General features: G+C 41.4%; 1 protein-coding gene across 1 annotated transcript in view; it reads left to right on the top strand.

Annotated features, from left to right (window-relative positions):
* The window catches only part of ATP2A2 (ATPase sarcoplasmic/endoplasmic reticulum Ca2+ transporting 2), a 60956-nt gene extending 50683 nt beyond the window's left edge, over positions 1-10273 (top strand). Inside the window, exon 21 of the transcript XR_012234207.1 lies at positions 9494-10273. The gene's annotated coding sequence lies outside the window, so the exon portion shown is untranslated. The remainder of the gene's footprint in view (positions 1-9493) is intronic.
* Positions 10274-27282: the final 17009 nt, after the last annotated feature.

The raw sequence follows: 27282 nt of genomic DNA, 5'->3' as shown, positions 1-27282 counted from the left end.
AGCCTCCTATGTCCATAAATGGCTGCGTTATAGCGAGCATTCCTAGTGACCAAGCTGTGTTTAACTACAGTCTGAAACATCAAAGCTGCCAGAAAGGCTTGTATTACTACTTTTTCCATTGCATCTCATCAATCTTTCACAGTATATTACTTAATTATTCTCCAATTTAAGCATGAGAATTCCAGTTCTCGGTACCTTGACTAATTTAGGGGATTTTAGGTTATTAAAGTTTTCATGTTTTGTTTTAAACTTAAATTTTACTTCCTAAAACAGTAAATCTTACAGTTGGCACACTATGACTTTATGTAGTGACAGGCTATTGGTTTGTTATATTAGTATGAGAGATTTTTAAAGGGAATCTGTCACCCCTTTTTTTGACTATAAGCTGCAGCAACCGCCATTAGGGGTTTATCTGCAGCATTCCGTAATGCTGTAGATAAGCCCCTGATGTAGCCTGAAAGAAGAAAAGAGTTGGATTATACTCACCCAGGGATCCGGTCCGATTGGTGTCGCCTTCCGGTCCGGTGCCTCCCATCTTCTAACTGTGATGTCCTCTTTGCTGCCTGTTGTGGCGCAGGCGCACTGCTCTGCCCTATTGAGGGCAGAGCAGAGTCCTGCAGTGCGCAGGCATCGGGGGAGGTCCGGCGCCTGCGCACTGCAGTATTCTGCTGTGCCCTCAACAGGGCAGAGCAGTGCGCCGGAGCCACTACAGGCAGCAAAGAGGATGTCATCGTTAGAAGATAGGAGGCGCCGGACCGCAACACCCATTGGACCAAGACCAGACCGCCCCCGGTGAATATAATCTAATTCCTTTTTCTTCTCTTTCAGGTTACATCGGGGGGGGCTGATCTACAGCATTACAGAATGCTGTAGATAAGCCCCTGATGGAGGTGCCAGCAGCTCATAGTCAAAAAAGGGTGACACTCCCTTTAAAGGGAAAGATTACTCGTAACACTGGAATTTTACTGAGCACAATGTGCAGTGTTAGTGTTTCGCTAATGGAAAACAAGTTTATGGACAATCTTGCAACAATTTTTACTAGAATACCCAAAACTTGGGGTTTTCCAGGTATAATATAATGAGATCTGTCTTTAGGTCCTCAATATCTGCTCTGTCCTGTGTGTTCCAGTTGCTGCCATGAACTGCAGATCTGCTCCTATTCTGCTAAAGTGTCATTTTAAAACCTTTTTACTCAATAGGTAATGCCTTGCATGTGCAGCAGATCAGCTGGCATATGATCTGAAATCCCAATCGATAATTTAACGTTTTTCCTGCAATGTGCTGCTCAGGATGTTGGAGGCCTGAGCTTTCTGCCGCTTGAGTGCGCTCCATAGAGCGTTATACAGGCTGCATCAGTCTGTGTCCAGGGTCCTGGTAGTCAGGCTTGGAACTCAGACAATTAATGGCATACACTTATAATCTGTGAAAATGTCACCAATAGAAATACTCCTTTTACATTTTGAACTTATCGCTTGGGAGTGATTCAGTATAGCACTTTGACCATTGGACCAGAAAATGTTGGGCACCAATGTTGGAGAATGTTGTTCTGTTTTTTTAAGAACTTTCTTGCCACACTTTTTTAAATCATTGTAAACAATTTAACTTGGCATCTAATTTGAAAAAATGTACATGAATGTTAGATCATGTCAGAGGAGCATTTTTGTAGCTAAGAAACTTTTGCAATAAAAGATGGTTAAAAGCTAAAGGCCCCAAAAATCAAATTTCTAAATTCATATTGAACATGAACCCCCCCCCCCCCATGATTAGAAAACCTTATACAAAATCGGCAATGAAAAATTCTGTTGCTAACCTAAAAACATAGGTGAAAGTATCACCCTCACGAGAACAATAAATGATCTCAGAAAAGGAATATGCATGTAGGCACAAAAGAAATATGCCACTTGTTGTCCAACAAAGATTACAGAACACAACTAAACAGGATTTGACAAACTGCTTAAAGCAAATGCTGTAGATATGCCCCCCGATCCGATCTTAAGAGAAGAAAAATAACTTGCTATACTGACCTGCCGGGCGGTCCAGTCCGATGTGTTGCTGGTCCGTGTCCGGTGTTTCCCAGCTTCTTGCGATGCCGCCCTCCTGCTTGCTTCATGGCTCCCTGGCATTGCGCTCCTGTACAGGCATACTTATCTGCTCTGAGGGCAGAGAAAATTCCTGTGCAAAGAGAAAAAAATGTTCAGCTCACCCTTTTTGTATTCCAAGAAAACTTTCCAGCACGGACCACGTTTATGTCAAGACGGCAAGTGAAAGATTCAAAAGGAACAAAGTCCAGCTCAGGAAAATAAAAATCCAAGACGTTTATTTAAGTTTCCATAAAACATGAAAAAGCAGTGTACAAAATACAAAACCCAACCGGGGAAGGTTGCGGTAAGGAGATGGACGCGTTTCAAACAGTGTTCTTAGACTCAGTCGGGTTTTGTATTTTCATGTTTTAGAGAATTCCTGCAGTGCACAGGTGCTGGTTCTCTGACCTTTACCAGCGCCTACGCACTCAACAAGGCAGATAAGTATGCCGGTGCAGAAGCACAATGCCGGCGAGCCTGTGTGGATGATTCAGGGATGTGTCATCCACATGAAGCAAGCAGGAGGGCGGATATCATAAGAGGATGGGAGGCGCCGGACCAAGAACTGTGACACCCTTCGGCCGGACCGCCCCGTAGGTAAGTTGTTTTGTTTTTTTTTGTTTTTTTTGTCTTCTTTTGGCTCCGGGCCTTATCTACCGCATTATAGAATACCTGGTGACAGGTTCCCTTTAGTCAGGTGGTTGGGTTCCTTTTTTTTTTTTTTTTTTCTCTCCTTTTTTCCTTCTACTTGGACTTGACCTTTTAATGTACTTTATGGGCTAGGAATTGCTAATTATTTCATATACTGTTTTCTGAACTTGTGTTCATTATAAATTTTGAAGTTTAAGAATTCTTTGGTCCTTTTCCCTAGCTGTTTTTTAATTTGAATTGATAGTTTTATACTCTATTACTGTCACTGGGCTTTCACATTGTTTCTGAAGCTGCCTTCATTTATAGGTGAATTTGGCCACACTTACTGGCCAGCTATACTGTTATCGGGCATAGTTTAATAAAATCCCTATTTAATCTTAAATGCTCTGTTTGTAACGATGTCCATGCTTCATGTTTTAAAGATTATCTGGTCCTATCACAAAGGGCTTGTTCAGTAAGAAGATATTGATCACCTGTCCTCAGGAAGAACCCATTTTAAATTTTGCCACATCAAGCGCAGCATATGCAAATACTCTTAGACCTCATTCACATTTAGTGAATGCTAAAATAATTAGACTTGACCCCCTTCCCAATATGTGATGTAAATGTATGGCACAGGTCTGGTGTGGCTTTAGGAAGAGGCTAATACACTCCAGATTTTACTAGTCATGGCTCCTGTCGCCGTCATGGTGGAACGCCTATGAAGTCCTGCCAGTGGCTTCAGAAGAGATTAATTTGATAATATACTGTAAAGGTGACGTATTGCACTATACTGTAGATGTCTTCATAGGTTTTCAGCATATCAAAGGGGGAGGGGGGGAATTGATCCAATTTGAAACTACCGTACTCAATTTTTCCCAATCCATGCTTTCAAAATAAAATTTAACCTGTACTGTAAACTACGGTATGTAAAAAAAAAAAAAAGCATTGCTATTTGTCTGCCACCGCGTCTCCCCAAGAATTAAACCAAAAGCAGTCACTTGTATAAACTGCATATTTGCAGCAATAGAAATCTCAACGTGCCCCTGAAATAACAAGCATTGCATAACTTCAAAGGGTAGATAGTTATGAGTGTCAGAAAATGGGAGCACAGAACAAACTTGAACTTGAGAATATTTTTCTTTGAAAAAAAGAAGTTTATGAATAAAACAGTATGTGACTTTATCATATTAATGATCTACCATAAAAAAAACTTGTTTCCTTTTTTGCCGTCTCTCCCCCCCCCCCCCCCCCCTTTTCCTATTATAGCGTCATTTATTTCATGGCGCTTTACATGTGAAATGGGGTAAGCATAATAGAGTATAGTAATCTTAAACGTCACGACTGGTACGGGAGAGAACCCTGCCCACAAGGACTCACAATCTACAAGGAATGGTTGAGAAGGGGGCGAGACAAAAAAATATACAATCATATGGTCCATAAGTACAAATTACAATATCTTTATTGGTCATATGAACAAGTAGAGGTAGACAAGATTAAAACAGCTGGGCAAACAAACAGCCATGCAGTGCAGAGGACAGGTAAGACCACATATATACTGTAGTTGAACACTCAAAATATATGGTTACATTATCCATTATAACAGAGATCCATTATTAAGAATACAACAAGATAGATGCGCTGCACATAGATATGGCAAAATAGTGGTATAACATATGCTCCTAAAGAGAACCTAATATTAGTATACTATACCTTTTTAAGTGCTAAAGTTTCCAGTGTATAGCGTATGAATCTTGCTAATTTCCTGGCAAAGTGCAGCAATGGAGTCTCTGGTGGTCAGCCCCCCCACCCCTACGCACGTTTCAGAAAAATGCTCCTTAGTGTGCAAGGGATGGTTGAGGGTAGAACTAGTGGTGCAGCGGTTTGGTGAATCGGGGGTTACTGCAGGTTGTAGGCTTGTCGGAAGAGGTGGGTCTTCAGGTTCCTTTTTGAAGGTTTCCACGGTAGGCGAGGGTCTGATATGTTGTGGTAGTGTTCTAGAGCAGGGGGGATGCCCAGGAGAAATCATGTATGCGACTGTGGGATGAGGGGAGTAGAGAACGAGATCTTGTGAGGATCGGAGGTTGCGTGCTGGTAAGTACTGGGAGACGAGGTCACAGATGTATGGAGACAGGTTGTGGATGGCTTTGTTATGCCATGGTTAGGGTTTTGAACTACAGTCTCTGTCAATCCCTTCACTGGCTCCCCATTACCCAGAGGGGAGAGGCCGGGGAATAGCGGGGAGATAAGTGGATTAGTCGGGCAGCAGAGTTTAGAATAGATCGGAGGGGTGCAAGAGTGTTAAAGGAAGCCACAAAACAGGAGGTTGCAGTAGTCAAGGTGGGAGATGAGTGTATTCTTTTTTTTTTTTTTTTTTTTTTTTTTTTTGCAGATTCTTGGTTGAGGAATGTACGCATCTCCCGAAAATTTTTTGAGTTGAAGTCAGCAGGAAGTGGAAAGGGCTTGGATATGTGGTTTGAAGGGGAGATCAGACTCAGATTACCCTGAGGCAGCGAGCTTGTGGGACTGGGGAGAGTGAGCAACCAATTACTTTAATGGATAGGTCCATTGGGGGGTGTCGCGTGAGATGGGAAAGATGAATTCTGTTTTGTCCCCCTGCCAGGTTATTTTTTTTTTTTTTTCTTCATTCATGATGTGGTTGTCTATTGAATCACTCACCTCTTGTGTAGTGGAAAAATAAAGCCCTCAACTATGACCACAGAAAAGTTAGTGTTATGGCATTTAACCCCTTTTCGGCATAAGGCGTAAATGCACGCCAATGTCGGACTCCCTGCCTTTGATGTGGGCTCCGGTGGCGAGCCCACATCTTTTCCCTGTTAACCCATTAAAGTCCGCTGTCAAACTCTTAGTGGCATTTAACTCGTGCTTCAGGCTGGAAACACCGCCCATCGTTGACCCTGTCACATGATCGCGGGTCAGCGATGGGTTGACATGACAGAGGTCTCCAGCAGACCTCTATGGTTGTCACTTCTGGATTGCTATAAGCGCCGCCTGGTGGTCGGTGCTCATATCAAGTCAGCAATTCTACATACAGGCGAACTGATCATAGCCTGTATGTAGCAGAGCCGATTGGGTTATGGCAGCTTCTAGTCTCCCATGAAGACTATTGAAGCATGCCAAAAGTAAAAAGAAAATGTTTTTAAAAATAAAAAAAAGTTCAAATCGCTCCCCTTTCACCCCATTCAAAATTAAACAATAAAAAACAAGCGTGCACATATTTATCGCCGCATTCAGAATCGCTCGATGAATATAAAAAAAAAATTAACCTTATCGTGTAACGAGAAAAGTAAAAACGCCAGAACCTCGTTTTGTTTTGTTTTTTTGTTGCCGCAACATTGCATTAAAATGTAATAACGGGCGATCAAAAGATCGTATCTGCACCAAAATGGTATCATTAAAAACATCAGCTCTCACCCAACCCGAGATCACGAAAAATGGAGATGCTACAGGTCTCGGAAAATGGCGCAATTTTTTTTTTTTTTTTTTTTTTTTAACAAACTTTGGATTTTTTCTTTCACCACTTAAATAAAAAAGAACCTAGACATGTTTGGTGTCTATGAACTCGTAATGACCTGGAAAACTATAATTGCAGGTCTGTGTTTTAGCATTTAGTGAACATGGTAAAAACAAAACCCCCAAAAACAACTGTGGGATTGCACTTTTTTTTTTTTTTTTTTTTTTTTTTCAAATTTGCAATTTCATCGCACTTGGAATTTTTTTTTTTTTTTTTTTTCCCCCGTTTTCTAGCACACGGCATGGTAAAACCAATGGTGTCGTTCAAAAGTACAACTCGTCCCGTAAAAAAACAAGCCCTCACATGGCCATTTTGACCAAAAAATTTAAACGTTATGGCTCTGGGAAGAATGAAAGCAAAGAATTAAAACCCAAAACCAAAAATAGCTCTGGTCGTTAAGGGGTTAATATAGGGGATCCAAACACAAAGGTGAGAGAAGAATAGATTTTTATGCTTGGTTTGCCACTTCATAGTTAAAAAAAGATACCATTCTTACCCTTCCTACCATCTTAGAAGTAATATCTGATTCTGAAAGATTCCATGAAGATCGGTTACATTGATACATTACGAATAGTTTTTGGTCTACAATGTAGATGCATATTTCTCAGTAATCCATCGTCCTCCATGTTTTGTGGTGCATTTACTGCTAACATAGTCTTTTCCTCAAATTGCCATTTCGATTCTTGAGCTCACAAGTTGCCGTGACTTTGGATACACCGATGTTGGGTCCCAGAGAATAAAAGGATTGGAATCTGTCTCCATTTTTCTTTGCTCCATGTTGAGCACGAGATAGTATAAGAACACAGGTCACTTAAATACACGGCTGGTTGTATTCTCATGTGTTAAGTCACTACTTTTAACCTTTCACCTTTACTACTTTCCCTGGGGGTAATTAACACACTTCTTCATCCACACACTAATGAACATGTTTGCCATTGATATTCACTGTGCACATGAATGCTGTTAACCACTGTGATCTCCAGTTGTGCGTAGGGTCGGACACTGATGTAGCCTTCCGATATGAAGCTGAGCACATTGCCAGTGTTCAGCCATTTACACTTGGCCTCCAAGTAAAGCTTTGACATTTTCAACCATGTTGATGGCTAAATTAGTATTACATTACTTCTCCATGATTTTCTGGATGCTTAATATGTTTTGGTTAGTATTCAAGAGATTCCTATTTTGCATGTGCTCTCTAAAATAAGAGACATGCAAAATATCTTCATTTTCACTGTTGGAGCATCCAGTGAACCAAATGTTCACAGCAATAGAAAAAAAACGCTTCCTATTTTAGGTCTAAATTGTACAGCTTTCACGAGACAATCATCATTTACATGTGCAAAATGTGGTTGTGTTCCTATAGAATATTGGTTCCGGCTGTGCATGCATGTTAGATCTTCATTGCACAGTATGGTCCATGGACTCGCATATAATGCTTCTCTCCCCTCATGGAAGAACTGATCCATGATACATTTACTTCCTACTGTAAATTATAAATCTCAACTTATTCTAATTTATATGATGAAACAAGACTGCATTCATAGCAAGGACGAATCTACTATATGCTCGACCCCAATTTTGTCCAACACTTTGCCAGAAATAGACACCTGCTGTAACTTGTCCTGGGAAAATGCTAAATTGTGATGGAGGCTGTCATAGCAAAAAGGGCCACAATAGATCTGCTGCTGTAGAACCCCTTTTGAGGAGTCGCACATGTCAGACCGTGAACTCCTGCGCCTGCATAGTGTCACTCTACAAAATTAATACATATAGATACTGATTGACTTCCTTAGATCTGATCCTTATGTGCAATATAGAAAAATTAAACATGACTGTATATTGTAGACAAAAGTACAAATGAGATCCCTTAAAGCGAACCTGTCGGCACGGTTTTGTGAAGTAAAGACATGGCTGTAAAGCTGATTAAATTGATACCTTTTGGTAAAGAAATACTTTGTTCTTTAATCGCCATTTGAAGTTTTGCCAGTTAGATTTTTGTGCACAGGGGCTTGACTGCATACGGGGTCTTCTCCTCCCTGTCTGATTCCTCCGGTCTGTGAATGAAGCCTCCTGTTTGAGATCTCAGTAGTGACCTGTCATTCACAGACCGGAAGCAGGCAGAGAGGCAGGGGAATCACAGACAGGGAGGAGAACACCCTGTATACAGCCTGACCCTTATGCACCGAAATCTAATTGACAGAAAACTTCAAATGCCGATTACAGAAGAACCACAAAGCAGATTTCTTTACCAAAGGTATCGATGTAATCCGTATTACAGCGCCACTACAGCCATGTCTTTACATTACATAACATGATTTTTTAAACATTCTCTTTAAGAGGGTGGTCCCGTCACCACTTATTGATTTATCTATAGTATATATGAGCCAGGAATTAAGCAGTCAAATAGGAGCGCTGTAGAGGCGGCAGGGAAATGGAATATAAATTCAGGTCCACCGCGGCTCCAGCCGTATGCCTTCAGAGAGGATCAATGTGAAACAGAAATAATGACGGTCATAGAAGCGCAGATATAAGACCAGGACAAGAAGATTGGTGTTTAACCACAACGCGTTTCGACGGTAGCCAGTCTTCATCAGGTGGAAGTTGAAGACGGGCTTCCGTTAAAACGCGTTGTGGTTAAACACCAATCTTCTTGTCCTGGTCTTATTCCTGCGCTCCTATGACCGTCATTCATTATTTCTGTTATCTATAGTATAGTCATCATATCAGTGGGAGTCTGTCACTCATCTCTAAAACAGGTCAGCTTCTATACGCCCCGACACCAGCCCATTGTAAACACATTGAGCAGTGCTGCAGGGCACAGTCTCCATTCAGTGTGTAATGGCCGCTGCCGAGTACTGCAGAACAGCTATCCTATGCGTGGGTCATCAATATGTGATGACCAGAAAACCCCTTTAATGAACAAAGGGAAATATGGCCGTGTTGAACTTCAAATTTTATTTTGCACATGTAAATGTAGAAGTACTATGTGAACAAGTAGTGCGAGCATCATGAGATCCTAGAGTAGACTTGTTTCTCTGTGTAGGGATTCAACGTGCAGAAGGTAAACCCTAGCAAGGACCGTATGGGGTAAAGCTTGTGTATAATCCTATACATGCGGGAAATGCTATATTCCTAGGGTGTAGTCTTGGGCTCCTCAAAATATATATATATATATTCAGGTGCAATGTATGCTGATGTCCTGCAGACTTCTTAACCACTGATGTCTTATTTCTTCTTTCCTTTTCAGAACAACTGGAGTAATCCTCTTAAACAATTGTGCAGAGATGTAAGGTTGCTTTGTTGCGTGCATGTGTGTGTTTAGAGGCAGTTTTCAAAGTAAATGGAGACAAGAAAAGGCATGTGCTTCAAATAGTGCTAAAATCCAAAATCCCCCTCACAATGAAATGTGTTGGAAGATTTCATGGAGGCGTCTGATTATTCGGTGCACGGTAAAGATTCTTTTGCTGCTAGAGGGTAAAACCCGGAATTGCGGTGTTGGAGGCCCTCTAGCAACAAACGGAGTGAGAAGATGACCTAAGCAGCCAAGCCACGTTTCTGTGTTCCGCCGTGTAAGATGTCATCCATTCCTGTACAATATCATTGTAGTGCATGCTTTCAGTTGTAAGTAGCCAGATATCTGTACTGTATCATTTCCTTTATAAACCGCTATGTACAATTTGCACTTGTCCTATTTATAAACTCATTCAGAACCTACAGATGTTGAATGTTGAAGCTGTAAATCTCTAGGTCACCATTTCATACGTTTTTAGGATTTTTTTTTTTTTTAATCTCGTTTTCAAGTGTGCAAATGTAACTTTTGCACTGTAATAATGTAACTTATTAAATTCTAAAGCAGATAATCTTTTGGTGCAATACAATTTACTGTGATGCTTCTATTACCAGAAAACGACGTCAGTTGCTGCAAACGCATGTTTGGCCCCTAGACGATTGTAAATAAATTCAGTTGTTGCTGACACAAGCATCATTCAGACATGGTTTCCGATAAATAAAAGTTTGTTCTACTATAGACTTAGTGACTTACTTGTGTTTTTTCTTTTTTTTTTTTCCGCATATGCAATTGATGAGCTGATTTCAAAGAATAATTTCCCTCTTGCCGAATTATAAATAAAAAAAAAATTACACATTTGGTATTTCTGGGAAATTGATCGGAAAATGGCATAATTAGTAAAGAAGAAAAAAAAAACCAATCAAACCCCCAAAATTGAGTCCTAATGAGAGGCGATCAAAACATTGTATCTACTCTAAAATGCTATCACTAAAAATGTTGGGTCAGGGTACAAATGATCCTGAAAATTTCAAAACTTTACCGGTCATGGAAAATGACCAAAAGCAAAACCTTTTTTTTTTTGGAGGGGGATTTCAATGGACTTGGATTTTTTCTGTTTTACAGTACACTCTATGGTAAAATGAATTTTGTTATTCAAAAGTACAGATTTTCCTTTAAAAAAAAACAAAAACCCTCCTATGGCTATATTGATGGAAAAATAAAGTTATGACTCTCGGAAGAAGGGGAGGAAAAAACTAAATCGCAATGTCATTGAGGGGTTAAAAAGAAAGCTTAAAAAATATGTACATAAGGTATATAAAAAAAGGTATTGCCACTCAAAAAAAAAAAAAGAGAGCCCTCAACCAACTCTCATGGAAAAATAAAAACCTCTCAGAAAATAGCAACACTTTTTTTTTTTCTGCTTCATACTTAATGTGGTGGTCCAAGGCTCTAACTACTTTATAATTGCCTTTTATAAAGTTCCTTATGCTCTTTCCTATGTGGGTTTTTTTTTTTCTTCCTTTAAACGGAACTTCGCTTCTCTGCAGCGTTTCAGGCCTACTGAAACTGGACGTGATCAGGGGCAGCGTCACAGTCCCCACCTTTTGTCCCACAATCCCTTGCTGGTGTCTTGGGTCAGTAGAGATGATCGAGACGTTACCACCTCTTCAGTTGCTGCCATTAGTCTCACCTAACACTGTAGTGTCTTTCTGAAATGGGTTGTCATGAGGAGGTGGTGATGGAAGCAGTGTGAGGAACACCAGCGCTGCCCTCTGATCACTATACCTTTTGAACGTGGTGATAAAAGCATGGTGGATGACAACAGCACCGCTCTACAGCTTCTAGCATCGCCCTCAAATTGTCATCAAGGGGGCCACTGGTGTCACTGCCCCCGATGATTCGTTTCAGGTAAAGAGGCTTGTGGTCCCTTCTCAATCGTCTACTGAACCAAGATGTCACCAGGGGAGAGTGAGGCCAGAATCTGTGGAGAGTGAATGCGTTGCCCCCCTGATGACGTCCTTTTGGTATTTGGGTAAACTTACTGACCTGGAAAATCATGTTTACTGCAAAGTGGACACAGTAAAAACAAAAAAAACAATGGTGGAATCGTTGGTTTTTTCACTCTCTGCACATGGAGTGTTTAATATAACATACGGTACCCTCAGAGAAAGAAAAAAATGTTTTGGAAGAAGTCATTGGAAAAATTAAAGCACAAAATGAAAATTTGATGCTTTAAAAAAAAAAAAAAAAAACCCCACCAAACCGCCATCTTTTCAATTGTTTTGCCGACACTCCATTGCAGTGCCATTTACATAGTAACATAGTTATTAAGGTTGAAGGGAGACTTTAAGTCCATCTAGTTCAACCCATATCCTATCCTAACTTGCCCTAACATGTTGATCCAGAGGAAGGCAAAAAAAACCCATGTGGCAACAGTAAGCTTCACATTGGGGAAAAAAATTCCTTCCCGACTCCACATACGGCAATCAGACTAGCTCCCTGGATCAACGCAATATTAAGGAGACTAGTGTATATACCCTGTAATATTATACTTTTCAAGAAAGGCATCCAGTCCCTTCTTAAATTTTAGTAGTGAATCACTCATTACAACATCATATGGCAGAGAGTTCCGTAGTCTCACTGCTCTTACAGTAAAGAATCCGCGTCTGTGAGTATGCTTAAACCTTCTTTCCTCCAGACGTAGAGGATGCCCCTTTGTCACCGTCACAGGTCTAAGAGTAAAAAGATCATTAGAAAGGTCTTTGTATTGTCCCCACATATATTTATACATTGTAATAAGATCACCCCTAAGCCTTCGATTCTCCAAACTAAATAACCCCAAGTGTAATAACCTGTCTTGGTATTGCAGACCCCCTAGTTTCCTAATAACCTTGGTCTTTCTTCTCTGCACCCTCTCCAGTTCAGCTATGTCTGTCTTATACACCGGAGACCAGAACTGTACACAGTATTCTAAGTGTGGTCGCAATAGTGACTTATATAGAGGTAAAATTATGTTCTCCTCATGAGCATCTATGCCTCTTTTAATGCATCCCATTATTTTATTTGCCTTTGCAGCAGCTGCTTGACTCTGGCCACTAAATGTGAGTTTGTCGTCCACCCATACACCCAGGTCTTTTTCAGTGACTGTTTTGCCCAGTGTTTTACAATTAAGCACATAATTATACAACTTGTTCGTTCTACCCAAGTGCATGACCTTACATTTTTCCCAATTAAAGCTCATTTGCCATTTATCAGCCCAAGCTTCTAGTCTACATAAATCCTCCTGTAATATAAAATTGTCCTCCTCTGTATTAATTACCCTGCAGAGTTTAGTGTCATCTGCAAATATTGAAATTCTACTCTCTATGCCCCCTACAAGGTCATTAATAAATGTTAAAAAGAAGCAGGCCCAAAACTGACCCCTGTGGTACCCCACTGCTAACCGTGACCCAGTCCGAGTGTGCTCCATTAATAACCACCCTTTGTTTCCTATCCCTGAGCCAGCTCATAACCCACCTACACATATTTTCCCCTATCCCCATTGTTCTCATTTTATGTATCAACCTTTTGTGTGGCACCGTATCAAAAGCTTTTGAAAAGTCCATGTACACCACGTCCACTGCATTCCCTTGGTCCAGTCCGGAACTTACCTCTTCATAAAAGCTTATCAGATTAGTCTGACAGGAACGGTCTCTTGTAAACCCATGTTGATATTGGGTCATAAGGTTATTCTTCTCCAGATACTCCAGTATAGTATCTCTTAGAAAACCCTCCAGGATTTTACCCACAGTTGAGGTTAAACTTACTGGCCTGTAATTTCCAAGTTCAGTTTTTGTCCCCTTTTTGAATATTGGCACCACATTTGCTATACGCCAGTCCTGTGGTACAGACCCTGTTATTATGGAATCTTTAAAGATTAAAAATAGTGGTCTATCTATGACTGTGCTTAATTCCTGCAGTACTCGGGGGTGTATCCCATCCGGGCCTGGGGATTTGTCAATTTTAGTGATTTGTAGACGCCGCCGTACTTCCTGCTGGGTTAAGCAGGTGACATTTAATGGAGAATTTTTATCCCTGATCATGTTATCCGTCATGGGATTTTCTTGTGTAAATACTGTTGAAAAAAAGTCATTTAGCATATTGGCTTTTTCCTCATCCTCATCCACCATTTCACCCAGACTATTTTTAAGGGGACCAACACTATCATTTTTTAGCTTCTTACTATTTATGTAGTTAAAGAATATTTTGGGATTATTTTTACTTTCTCTGGCAATGAGTCTCTCTGTCTCAATCTTTGCTGTCTTGATTTGCTTTTTACAGAATTTATTTAATCTTCTGTATTTATTTAATGCCTCATCACTACCTACTTAAGTTCAAAAGATACATCTGTAGATGCACAAAGTTTAACCCCTTCCTGACATCAGACGTACTATCCCGTCCATGGGACCCGGGCCCCTATGCCCATGGACGGGATAGTACGTCTAGCGCGATCAGCGGCGCCCACGTGGTGAGCGCCGCTGATCGCGGCAGGGTGTCAGCTGATTATCACAGCTGACACCCGGCACTATGTGTCAGGGGCAGTCACGGACCGCCCCCGACACGTTAACCCCTTGCACACCGCGATCAAACATGATCGCGGTGTACCGGGAGTTAAAGGGAAGCATCGGCAGGGAGGGGGCTCCCTCCGTGCTTCCCTGAGCCCCCCACAGCAGCGCAATGTGCAGCGCTGCTGCGGGGGACTCCTTTCCTCCAGGCCCCCGGATCCAAGATGGCGACGGGGGCCTTCGGGGGCCTGGAGGAAGCTGGCTTCCTCAGTGCCTGCAAAGCGCAGGCATGAGGAAGCCTTGTGCACTGCCTGTGACAGATTGCTGATCTGTCACAGTGATCTGTGATGTGACAGATCAGAGATCTGTCACAGGACAGTGATGTCCCACCTGGGACTATGTAATAAAGTAAAAAAAAAGTGTAAAAATAATTTTAAAAAAATCGCCAAATAAATTAGTAAAAAAAAAAAAAAAAAAATATACCCCAATAAATTCATTTTTTGAAAATAAAAAAAAAACAAAACAATAAAAGTACACATTACGTATCACCGCGTCCGTAACGACCCGCCCTATAAAACTGTCCCATTAGTTAACCCCTTTATCGAACCCCTTAAAAAATAAAAATCGAAGCAAAAAATAATGATTTATTATCATACCGCCAAACAAAAAGTGTAATAACGCGCGATCAAAAAGACGCATATAAATATCCATAGTACCGCTGAAAACGTCATCTTGTCCCGCAAAAAACGAGCCGCCACACAGCATCATCAGCGAAAAAATAAAAAAGTTATAGATCGCAGAATAAAGCGATGCAAAAATAATTATTTTTTATATAAAATAGTTTTCATTGCATAAAACCGACAAAACATAAAAAAAACCTAAATGAGGTATCGCTGTAACCGTACCGACCCGAAGAATAAAACCGCTTTATCAATTTTACCGCACGCGGAACGGTGTAAACGCACTCCCCCAAAAGAAATTCATGAAACGCTGGTTTTTGTTCATTCTGCGTCCCAAAAATCGGAATAAAAAGCGATCAAAAAATGTCACATGCCCGAAAATGGTACCAATAAAAACGTCAACTCGTCCCGCAAAAAATAAGACCTCACATGACTCGGTGGGTCAAAATTCGGAAAAATTATAGCTCTCAATATGTGGTGATGCAAAAAACTATTTTTACAATAAAAAGCGTCTTTTAGCATGCGACAGCTGCCAAAAATAAAAACCGCCATAAATAGTAAATCAAACCCCCCGTTATCACCCCCTTAGTTAGGGAAAAATAATAAAATTAAAAAAAGTATTTATTTCCATTTTTCCGTTAGGGTTAGGGCTAGGGTTAGGGCTTGGGTTAGGGCTGAGATTAGGGTTAGGGGTGTGTTGGGGTTCGGGTTGGAGTTAGAATTGGGGGTTTCCACTGTTTGGGCACATCAGGGGCTCTCCAAATGCAACATTGCGTCTGATCTCAATTCCAGCCAATTCTGAGTTGAAAAAGTCCTATGGTGCTCCTTCCCTTCCAAGCTCTGCCATGCGCCCAAACAGTGTTTTACCCCCACATGTAGGGTATCAGCCTACTCAGGACAAATTGCAAAACAATTTTTGGGGTCCAACTTCTCCTGTTACCCTTAGGAAAATAAAAAATTGGGGGCAAAAATATCATTTTTGTGGAAAAAGATTTTTTTATTTTCACGTCCGAGCGCTATAAACTTCTGTGAAGCACTTGGGGGTTCAAAGTGCTCACCACACATCTAGATAAGTTCCGTGGGGGGGTCTAGTGTCCAAAATGGGGTCACTTGTTGGGAGTTTCAATAGTTTAGGTACATCAGGGGCTCTCCAAACGCACATGACACCCACAGACCATTCCATCAAAGTCTGCATTCCAAAATGGCACTGCTTCCCTTCCGAGCCCCGACGTGTGTTCATACAGTAGTTTTCTCTCACATATGGGGTGTCAGCGTACTCAGGACAAATTGGTCAACAACTTTTGCGGTCCAATTTCTCCTGTTACCCTTGGAAAAATGAAAAAATTGGGGACTAATTGATCATGTTTGTGGAAAAAATACGATTTTTTTATTTTCATGCCCGGGCATTATAAACTTCTGTGAAGCCCTTGGGGGTTCAAAGTGCTCACCACACATCTAGATAAGTTCATTAGGGGTTCTCGTTTCCAAAATGGGGTCATTTGTGGGTGTTTCCACTGTTTAGGTACATTAGGGGCTCTCCAAAGGCAACATGACACCCGCAGACTATTCCATCAAAGTCTGCATTCCAAAACGTCACTACTTCCCTTCCGAGCCCTGACGTGTGTCCATACAGTAGTTTTCTCCCACATATGGGGTGTCAGCGTACTCAGAACAAATTGGACAACAACTTTTGGGGTTCAATTTCTCCTGTTACCCTTGGGAAAATAAAAAAAATGGTGACTAAAAGATCGTTTGTGGAAAAAATAAGAATTTTTTATTTTCACGCCCGGGCGTTATAAACTTCTGTGAAGCACTGGGGGGTTCAAAGTGCTCACCACACATCTAGATAAGTTCCTTGGGGGGTCTAGTTTCCAAAATGGTGTCATTTGTGGGGGGTTTCCACTGTTTAGGTACATCAGGGGTTTTCCAATCGCGACATGGTGTCCGATCTCAATTCCAGCCAAAAACGTAAAATGGCGCTGCTTCCCTTCCGAGCTCTGCCATGCGCCCAAATAGTGGTTTACCCCCACATGTGGGGTATCAGCATACTCAGGACAAATTGCACAATAACTTTTAGGGTGCTGTTACCCTTGGAAAAATAAGAATTGAGGGTGAAAAGATCATTTTTGTGGAAAAAATATGATTTTTTAATTGTACGGTTTTATGTTATAAACTTCTGTGAAGCCCTTGGGGGTTCAAAGTTCTCACCACACATCTAGATAAGTTCCTTAGGGGGTCTAGTTTCCAAATGGTGTCATTTGTGGGGGGTTTCCACTGTTTTGGTACATCAGGGGTTTTCCAATCGCGACATGATGTCCGATTTCAATTCCAGCCAAAAACGTCAAATGGCGCTGCTTCCCTTCCGAGCTCTGCCATACGCCCAAATAGTGGTTTACCCCCACATGTGGGGTATCAGCATACTCAGGACAAATTGCACAATAACTTTTAGGGTCCTGTTACCCTTGGGAAAATAAAAATTGGGGTGAAAAGATCATTTTTGTGGAAAAAATATGATTTTTTTAATTGTACCGCTGTACGTTATAAACTTCTGTAAAGCCCTTGTGGGTTCAAAGTTCTCACCACATATCTAGATAAGTTCCTTGGGGGGTCTAGTTTCCAAAATGGGGTCACTTGTAGGGGGTTTCCACTGTTTAGGTACATCAGGGACTCTCCAAACGTGACATGGCGTCCGATCTGAATTCCAGCCAATTTTGCATTGAAAAAGTCAAACGGCGCTCCTTCCATTCTGAGCTCTTCCATGCGCCGAAACAGTCGTTCCCCCCCACAAATCAGGTATCAGCGTACTCAGGACAAATTGCACAATAACTTTTGCAGTCCAATTTCTCCTGTTACCCTTGGTAAAATAAAAAAAATTGAACCTGAAGTATTTTTTTTGTGAAAAAAAGTTAGATGTTCATTTTTTTTTAAATATTCAAAAAAATTCCTGTGACGCACCTAAAGGGTTAATAAACTTCTTGAATGTGGTTTTGAGCACCTTAAGGGGTGCAGTTTTTAGAATGGTGTCACTTTTGGGTATTTTCTATCATATAGACCCCTCAAAGTGGCTTCAAATGTGATGTGGTCCTAAAAATAAAATGGTGTTGTAAAAATGAGAAATCGCTGGTCAACTTTTAACCCTTATAACTTCCTAACAAAAAAAAATTTTGGTTCCAAAATTGTGCTGATGTAAAGTAAACATGTGGGAAATGTTAGTTATCAAGTTTTTTGTGTGCCGTATCTCTGTGATTTAAGGGCATAAAAATTCAAAGTTGTAAAATTGCGAAATTTTCAAAATTTTTGCCAAATTTCCGTTTTTTTCACAAATAAACGCAAGTTATTTGAATGAAATTTTACCACTAACATGAAGTACAATATGTCACGAGAAAACAATGTCAGAATCACCGGGATCCATAGAAGCGTTCCAGAGTTATGACCTCATAAAGGTACAGTGGTCAGAATTGTAAAAATTGGCCCGGTCATGAACGTGCAAACCACCCTTGGGGGTGAAGGGGTTAATCTTAGCATATACGGTTCGATGCCTTAAGACTGGCAACAAAAAAAGTCTACAGACGGGACAGTGGAGGATCGCAGCTGAATCTTTTTGTGAGATAAAATACTTCCCCTCCTGTTTTCAAACGGTTTGCTATCCCTTGCTGTATACTCTGTTGCTTCATCAACCTAAGATGGTTTTTAAAGGCCCAAAATGGAAGCCAGTTACAGATGGAGAACCCACAGGAACACTTAAACCAATGGGGGGGTTCAACTGGCAATTCAAAATGATGAGTTATAGGTAAAAAAAAAAAAGGAAAATAAGTTCTTTATTTTATCATCAAGTGCTGAGGACAAATGATTGGAATGCAGGAATGCTGGCTGGACCAACGAATAGAAGCCAGAAAGGGAACATTTAACGGAGGAGCCACTTGGGCAGACGAAGGAAAGGGGGAACTATTCATGTAAAAACAAATAATGGACAAATTGTTGAGAAGAAATGATTGTGGTGTATAAGAAATGAGATCAGACCTCCCAGGAAATGTTATTCCATTTAGAGGTTGGAGTAACTTTGTTGGTGTAAGTTCCACCGTGGCGTAGCGTTTGTAGAAATTCTCGATCAGGCTTTGCCACGCCCTGATCTACCCATACTCTGCCTACTTTGGTGGATTGTGATGGGGCTGGCATGAAAACGGCAAAAGCTATAACAAGCTGAAGTCATTAACGTACTGCCAGTTATCATTCCTCCCATGCAGACATTTGTACATTCTGTTCTTAAGTAGAAATTAGCATAGCTGTACTTAATAATAAACTGAAATTGTAAAAATCACAATCTAAAATGCACCCTCGTGTTTTTCTTTTCCAAACAATTTTATTAACATTTTATAACCGAGCATACATAAATGCAATATCGTGAGGCATTCATGACACATGAAAGAAAAAATAAAAAAACACAACCAGACTATAAATAATAAGAACTCATGGCAACATTTCCAGCCAGCGAGCCCATTTCTTTATAAAGGAAGGAAGACAGCCATTCAGCAACGCCAATTTTTGCTCATATGACGTATGTAAAGTCAGCTTTGCAATAATATCGAGTGAAGAGGGCACTCGAGTGGCTTTCCAATAAAACGCAATTTCATTTTTAGAAACCAAAAGTAAATGAATAACCAATTTCCTAACAGAAGGATTCAAACGACTTGCATCCAAAACCTTGTGTTTTTCTGCCTATTTTTCCAGCTTTCCATTATTGTGGTTCTGTGCCTAGCTTCAATTGGAACCTGTCTAGGATCTGTTTCTTTAAGTGAATGACTGTTCCTAAGGCTATGTGCAGGGAGGTGGTCAAAAAGGACATATTTTCTAATGGAGACAAATTAATTCTTTGTAGTAGTTTCTTGGAGAATTTTTGAAGAATTTGTTAGATGTTTTGGAAGAGGTTTTATTTTCCTGAATTGACTTTAAAAGTCTTTTCATTAGGCCTCCTACACATGTCCGTGTTTCCTGTACGTGTGTTTTTTTTTCCTTTTTTCACAGATACCATATGTATCCATTATGAATTTGCTGCTATGCACATGTCTGTGTTTTTCACAGACCAAGTGTCCATGCAAAACACAAGGAGACGTCTTTTTATTTGTGGCCGCACTGATGACAAGGGCCAATACAAGTCTATGGATCAGGGGAAGAACGTACAGCACACTGAGGACATCGATGTGCCATCTGTGTGCTGTACGTGTTTAACATTGCAAAGTATAGCAGAAGCTTTGTCATTTAATTTTCTTTATACATATCGGAAAATTACTGATGATACACAGATGGCAAAAGTGGACACACAGACCGAACACTGAGACACAATGGTAAAAACGGACACACACACCAAACACTGATGGTAGAAACGGACACACAGACCAAACACTGATATAATTATGGTAAAAACGGACACATGGACCAAACCCTGATGCTGTAAAGATGTTACATATGAACCAAATCCTGATGACACACTGATGGAAAAGGTTGAAAACACAGATACCGGTTTTTCATGGACATGTGAAGGAGCCTTAGGCCTCTCACGCATCAGCGTGTCTGGTACGTGTGGTGACAGTTTTCACACTTATCAGAGACGCTTACACACAAAGACCCATTCAAGTGAATGAATCTGTGTGCATGTCAGTGTGTTTCCATGGACCATGTGTTCGTGGGCAAAATACGCTGACATGTCTGTTTTTTTTTAAGGGTATATGCATACGTTGCGGATTTGGCTAAAGCCGCAGGTCAAATGACCTGCATTTTACCTGCGGATTTAGTGAAGATTTTGTGCGGATTTCTACTGCGTTTTAACACCTGCAGATTCCTATAAAGGAGCAGGTCTCAAAACGCTGTGAACCCGCACAAATAATTGAATTTGAAGAATTGAATTTAAATCCGCAGAAAAAATCTGCAGCATGTGGACAGCGGTTTTCAATACTCATAGCCTTTAATGGTGCTGTACAATGCAGCAGAATCTGCAACGTGTGCACATACCCCAATAGCGCGGGCCGCAAAACGTACCGCACACGTGCCCACTGATGACACACTGATTACATTCGTGTGTCTCCTGGGAATCAGCAGTACTGTTAGCTGGGTGCTGAAGATCGCTCTCCTCATTCAATCCTGCTCTGCCAGCTATCGGCGTAAGCAGGGGAGAATGTTGAGAATTATATTCAACTGATAACCGAGAGCAGGCAGCGGCTGATGGGACTACTACTCCCATCAGCGTACACTTGCTGCCGCTAATAATAGTGAGAGCAGGCGGCATATGGGCAGATAGAAGTATTCATCACCCGATGATGAATCCACCCTTTGAGCACCGTAGCGGCGCAGGCACGCACTCCAGCATCCCCGCTGCTGCCCGCAAAGACTGTGAACAGAGATATACTTTGTGCCTGTTTGCCCCCGCAAAGCAAGGTGCCAAACGCTCCGGGCTCGTGAGTACCGCACTCGTACCGCCTAAGAAGTACCAGGTGTGTGACCATGAACTGAATCCTGACCCCCCGGGTGCATATTTGTCGGGCCACACTGGGTCCTGACATTCCTGTGGCCTGTGCCTTACCCTCCACAGCACCCGCTGGACTGAAGATCCCGCAGGAGACATCAGAGACTCACCACTACCGAGAGGACGCAGCTCGCCGTTGTCTTCAGGACTACACCGGATTAACCCTGCACTGACTGTTGTTGGCGCCAACGCTTGTCTTGTGAACTCTACATTTTGGAAGTTGTCAGATTGGACAAGTTTACCTTAAGAAAAGCTACCGTCATTTTTCCCTGCATTTTTCCAAAGTGCATACCCTTTAACACCTACTACCTGCATTATCCCTGATTAACTCTTTATCTCCCTGCGTAAAGTACAGATCTGTTAAAGTAAAATACGTTAACCCTTGCTCTGTCTCCTGTCTGTCACTGCATCCCGCAACCTGCTCACAGTGACATGCTATCTTTTCTCTCACCAGAAACACTGGAATATGATTAGGAAGTTATCTTATAATAGAAATAGTTTTTATGTGTTTTATTTTGGGAGAAGACAAAAGTGTGTGCACATACTCTAATATTCACTGCCATTAGAAAAATCAAGCTTTTACACTGTCTGAGGTTCCTGCGCCCCTGTATTTTCTGAATTCTGTATGGCTCCTCTCCGTTTCTTTCACCTTAAGGGGGCTTTACACATAGCGATATTGCTAGCACTATTGCTAAAGCGTCACCGATTTTGTGACGCAGCAGCGATATTGCTAGCGATATCGCTATATGTGATACTTACCTCTGACCGGCTCCCCCGCTGGCTATTGCTGATCGCGCGAGATTGGCCGGGTCCATTTCTCATCGTCGGCTTCCTGCTGGCGCTGACGAGCGAGCCATGGACGCGGGTGGAAAACGTCACCCTCGCCACGTCTGAAAGGTAAGAGCGACCGCTGCTGCGTCGCTGTGAGATCTGCTTATTTGGCAGCTCACTAGCGACCATTTAACGATGCACCAGCGATCCTGACCGGGTCATATCGTGGTCAGGATCGCTGGTGCATCGCTAAATGTAAAGGGGCCTTTAGTCATAATATAATTTCAGCACCACAGCGGGTAATAAAATAAATGAGTGCTGCTCCCGGGCAGCGGGTTGAAAGCTTTTCAAAAATAGTAACTCCAGACTGAATTCCAAGACGAGTTTACATTTCTGTGAGGTGTGTGCTGATCTGTGTCCCCTACAACTATTAAATCATCAGAGGCGCGGATTCCTTGCCAGGGTCATGCTGGTGGACACCACTTATTGGCATACCAATCATTTGTATTAAGAATAGCAATGATGGAAACAAACACCTCCACATGATACAGCCTTTGCACATAATAGTGTGGGGTCTTGGCGTGTTTTTTTTTAAATTATTATTATTTGTGATCACTTACAGCGTCTTTCCTATGTTTACCTTCAGGGTCACATTTCTACAGAACAGCAGTGTTAAATTTTAGTTTGCAGTGTTCTTTAATCTTTGAGTGATTTGAGAAAATAATACTATATTTAGTACATTTCCTATTTTTTTTTTTTTTTTTACTGCTATTACTCTAACGCAGGGTTCCCCAACTCTGGTCCTCAAGGCCCACCAACAGGTCATGTTTTCAGGATTTCCTTAGTATTAAACAGGTGATAATTGCATCACCCGGACAGGCAAGAATTCAAACACCTGTGCAATACTGAGGAAATCCTGAAAACATGACCTGTTGGGGAACACTGCTCTAATGTATGGCGACATTGACTGCGAAACAGGTTGCGCAGCAAAAAATTGCTCTTTGTTGCCGCTACATTGCAGATGAATTAGGGTATCATTGTGACCCTTAAGATACTATGACCACAAAAAAGCAAATGTTTAAAAAATCCAAATGGTTAAGACTTTTTGTGACCTACTGCCCACGGAGCCCTCAGAATCACAATGTGACCCCTATCTATCTGTATTACGCTGCAATGTAGCAGCAGCACAGAGCTACATTTGGCTGTGTCAACTGTGCCTCGGGCAAAACTGCCATATAGCCCCATTATAAATATTTGTTTGTTTTGGAGGGGGGGAGAGTTTACAACACAGGTAAAAGAAAAAACAATTCTTAATAACTATCACACTTTATTATTCTCCCCCAAAAAAATTCTATTGTAATTGTTTAATAATCTGAAAATGCTGACAATCCAGTGTGAGGTCTCATTTAGATGTCCAATTCTCAAGTACTAGTGCTGTCCGTGGTTTTCAGGGATAGCATTTGCACCTTTGATAGTCTATGGGGCCATTCACATGTCTGTGACTTTTTGCGGACGGAGCACTCTGTGCAAAATCACAGAGAGATGTCCGATTTTACTCCGAGGGTCGGATCAGAATGGGCTATGCACATCTAATGGTCTGTGAAAAGAATCAGACCATGCTCGGATAACATCCAAGTGCTGTCCGATTTTCACGGATGTCAGCAGAATGTGTAGAAACATTTTTTTTTTTTCTTCTCCACATATGAGAAAAATGGATGATACTCCGACCACCCTCTGATCAAACTCTGATCAGAATAATCTGTCTAAATGAGTCTTAAGACTGAATTGCAGAAAATACAAAAATAGATATTGGAGAGTTACTTCCCTAAGATACCAACAGAAAGAGAATACCCGTAAAAGATAACTTTTATTAATACTAAAAGATAATACCAAAAAATTTATTACTAAAAATATATATCTATATAAAAACACTTCTAAGGCTGTGTGCACACGATGCAGATTTGCAGCGGTTCCGCAGCGGATTTTTACCACGCAGAAACGTTGCATATCCGCATTGTGATGTACAGTAGCCTTAAAATCAATGAAAAAAAAAAAAACGCTGTGCAGACGCTGCGGATTTTTCTGCGCGGTTTTCCTGCGGTAAAAAATCTGCAGCATGTTACTTCTTTTGTGCGGTTTTCCATCTCCCCTGTCAGCAAATCCGCAGGGGGAAAACCGCATTGGAAAACTGCAAGAAAACCCCATGGAAAATGGAAGAAATCCGCAGGAAAAATGCAGGTAATTTGACTTGCGGATTTCTTCTATTCTGCGCGGAAAAATCCGCAGGGCTAAAAAGTACGTCTGCACTCAGCCTAAAGGGATAATACACCGGGAATCCGGGCAGCAATCCCTGGGGGGGTAGAACAGTATTCCTAACCCTCCCCCTGGTAAGTCCTGAGATCTGATGGCCTACCTGGCAGCGGAGGTTGACACCCTAAATTTGCGATGAGGCGCCCCCGCTCCATGACGGCTGTCACTTCAATCACTGAGAATCCCTTACTCTATCAAATAGAGCACAGAAAAAACAATTGCATTCAGATCAATTGCATTTCAGTGTTTTGTTAGCTGGCTCCACGTCATCTCCTCTTGCTGTCGGGGTACCTCAGGGCTCAGTCCTTGGCCTCCTTCTCTTCTCTCTCTACACGGCCCCAATTGGACAGACTACCAGCAGATTTGGCTTTCAGTGCCATCTTTATGCTGATGACACACAACTATACACGTCATCCCATGACCTTACCCCCGCTGTACTACAGAATGTCAGTGACTGTCTGTCCGCAGTCTCCAACATCATGTCCGCTCTCTATCTGAAACTTAACCTCTCAAAAACTGAACTTCTTCTGCTCCCGCTGTCTACTATCCTCCCTAAATCTGACATTTCCCTCTCCATGGGTGGCACCATAATAACATCCTGGCAGCAGGCGCGCTGTCTGGATGTTATGTTTGACACCAATCTCTCCTTCACATCCCATATACAATTTCTTGTCCGCTCTTGCCATTTACACCTAAAGAACATCTCTAGAAGCCGCCCTTTTCTCACCATGGAAACAACAAAACCCCCCACTGTCGCCCTGATCCACTCCTGCCTGAACTACTGTAACGCTCCATCTGGCTAATCGGTACTCGGACGCGTCCGCTGTTCACCAATCGTTACACTGGCTGCCCATTCATTATAGGATCCAATTCAGAGTACTTGTTCTCACCCACAAAGCTCCCCACAGTGCGGCACCCCCCTACATCTCCTCCCTCATTTCTATCGGCCTAACCGACCGCTGCGCTCTGCAATCGACTTTCGACTAACCTCTGCACTAATACGCACCTCTCACTCCCGACTCCATAACTTCTCCTGCGCTGTGCCAATCCTCTGGAATGCTCTACCCCAAAAAATTAGGACTATCCACAATTTGCACAGGCGCTCCCTCAAAACGCATTTGTTCAGAGTGGCCTATCACGTTCACTAATCAAAGTTATTTTAAGTCAAAGTGTGCATGAGTAGCCCATTCACTATCTCCATCTATCCCTCACTCCCTCAAGATGGCTGGACCATCATTGTAAATACATCATTGTAAATACACACCTGTACTTTGTATCTCCCTCACCTCATTGTAGATTGTAAGTTCTCACGAGCAGGGTTGTCTTATTTTGCTTTAATGTATTGTTAACATTGTTACTTATGACTTGTTTTTTGAAACTGTTAAACTTGTAAAGTGCTGCGGAATATGTTGGCGCTTTATAAATAAAGATGATTATTATTATTATTATTATTATTAGATCTAGATAGATCCAATGCATTTGTCAAAAACACTCAAAACACACTTGACCACTAATGTGTATATAGTCTAGGTAATACCTTAATTGAATCTGGATCTAGGAGCTAGAAATATGTTTACTAGGCAGTTGGTGTGGCTATATAGTGAGCATATAGATGGTATACTGTATAGCTATACAGTATATCTGTGCACAGATCTTTCTTTGGGGTGGGCAGAAGGTTACCCATCCACAGCTCGTGAACCTATTGAGGTGCCTCTGATTAAAAAAGTCCCCTGATGAACCCCCAAGAAAACATTTATGGGGGAGAAACATGTTGAGACCAGGGTTGAATCCAGCTACGTAACTGACATAAGGGATTCGTCTTGAATAGCAGCTAAGTCATTGTTTTTGCTTTAAGTTTTGAGCTATTAGTTCTCTAGCACTCTTTGCACTTTACTATAGGAGTACCCTTCTATTTTGCCATTTATTCATGGGCTAAGAGGTTACTCCTATAAGGGTCATCTTTAAATTGAGCTGAATTTATAACCTTGTCAATTTAAAACCTGACACACATTTACTCTTTGATTTTTTTTTGTGTCCTGACATCGAGAGTCATTTCCTTACTATATTCTGCTTGAGCAATATGCAATATACTGTATGTATTTCTTCAGATTAACTCTTTACCTCTAAGATGCCATATGTGAGCTGACAGATTAGGCTAGTATATATCCATACAGTATACCATCTATATGCTCACTATATAGCCACACTAACTGACTAGTAAACATATATTTCTAGATCCTAGACCCAGATTCAATTAAGGCATTACCTAGACTATACACGCATTAGTGGTCAAGTGTGCTTTTGACAAATGCATTGGATCTATCTAGATCTGAATGCAATTGTTTTTTTCTGCACTCTATTTGATAGAGTAAGGGATTCTCAGGGATTGAAGTGACAGCCGTCGTGGAGCGGAGGCGCCACATTGCAAATTTAGGATGCCATCCTCCACTGCCAGGTAGGCCATCAGATCCCAGGGCTTACCGGGGGGGTGTTAGGAATACTGTTCTACCCCCCAGGGGCCGCTGCCCGGATTCCCTGTGTATTATCCCTTTAGGGGTGTTATTATATACATGTATTTTTGTAATTAATTTTTTGGTATTATCTTTTGAGTATTAATAAGTTATCTTTTAAGGGGTATTTCCTTTCTGGTGGTCTTTTCTGTTTTTGTTACCCCTTCCTTTTGAATCTATTTATAGTGATTTTTAGAGTTACTTCCCTACAATACAAAACACTTTTCTATTACATTAGGTGTACTGATGTAGGGAATAAACAAGGAATGAATTTCAATAAATAGTTTAATATCCCTGCCATTGTGAATAGTAGTAATATAAAAAAAAAAAATCCTCCTGAATTGAGTGTTATCTAAATGAACAAAACCTTATGTTGCCTGTACAAGTGTGCTATGTTATACCCAACATATACTTA

This window comes from Dendrobates tinctorius, unplaced genomic scaffold (genome assembly GCF_039654945.1).
Source record: "Dendrobates tinctorius isolate UK_male_01 unplaced genomic scaffold, ASM3965494v1 ptg000090l, whole genome shotgun sequence".
NCBI classification, from domain to species: domain Eukaryota; kingdom Metazoa; phylum Chordata; class Amphibia; order Anura; family Dendrobatidae; genus Dendrobates; species Dendrobates tinctorius.
The sequence above is the reverse complement of the archived record's forward strand: the minus strand, read 5'-3'. Positions and strand labels throughout refer to the sequence as shown.